We start from the raw sequence: 1,007 nt of genomic DNA, 5'->3' as shown, positions 1-1,007 counted from the left end.
GGGGGGGGGTTTCTGTAGTGCTTTACATTGGTGGTGGAGTGCCAGGGCCCAGTCCGGGCTGCAACCACTGCGACCCTGGTAGTTCTACCACTGACTCCAAGCTGTAGAGGGACTACAAATCTCAGCAATAAATTATATAGAAATGCAGAATACCACCAGCTAGAGAGAACTACAAATCCCAGCAATACATTAAACAGCAATGCAGAATAATATGAAGCTACATGCTCTATGATGTTCAACAGGGCTGTGCGGGGTCTCACTATGACTGTGTGGGCTCTAAGGTGGGTTGTGCAGGGTCTATGGTGGGCTGTGCAGACTCTCAGGTGGCTATGTGGGGTCTATGGTGGGCTGTGCAGGCTCTATGGTGGGTTGTGCGATCTCTATGGTGGGCTGTGCAAGCTCTCAGGTGGCTGTGCAGGGTCAATCGTGGGCTGTGCAGGGTCTATGGCGGGCTCTGCAGGGTCCCTTTTCCTGCTAACATGTGCTGCTCAAAGGCTGACAGCCCCTCCAGGGCTTCCGGGCGCAACAGCTGCAGGAAGTCCACAGGTACTCACTTCCTGTCAGCTCTCCCGGAAACAGCAAATAGAACTAACGTTCCGGCGTAACCTAAAGCCTCGCCGCCACCTAATTTGCCCGAAGGCCAGTCCGCCACACTGGTTTTGGGACGGCATTTCATTGCCGCTCCCCCAGAAACTCTTGCCCAAGGCAAAGCCTAGTTTGCCTCATGGTAGATATGCCCCTGCCTGTGACATTTCCATTCACGAAGTGCTGATGTCAGACATACAGGGGGAGACTTCAGAACGCTTGATGCTTGTCACAGATCCCCTTTACAGGCTGTGCAGTAAGGATAATTTGTTTAGCTGTCTTAGTAGTGTAGATTAATTACACTTAGGGCTGGTGGTCATTATGGCAAGCAGTGAAATTAAATCTGTATGCCTAATAAAGTTTTTTGCAGGCTGTAAAAACCCCATAGTGTCTCCTCAGCTAAAAACTGACAGCTGTTTTTG

The sequence above is a fragment of the Nanorana parkeri genome, unplaced genomic scaffold (assembly GCF_000935625.1).
Source record: "Nanorana parkeri isolate BGI_ZX_2015 unplaced genomic scaffold, ASM93562v1 scaffold134, whole genome shotgun sequence".
NCBI lineage: Eukaryota > Metazoa > Chordata > Amphibia > Anura > Dicroglossidae > Nanorana > Nanorana parkeri.
The sequence above is the reverse complement of the archived record's forward strand: the minus strand, read 5'-3'. Positions refer to the sequence as shown.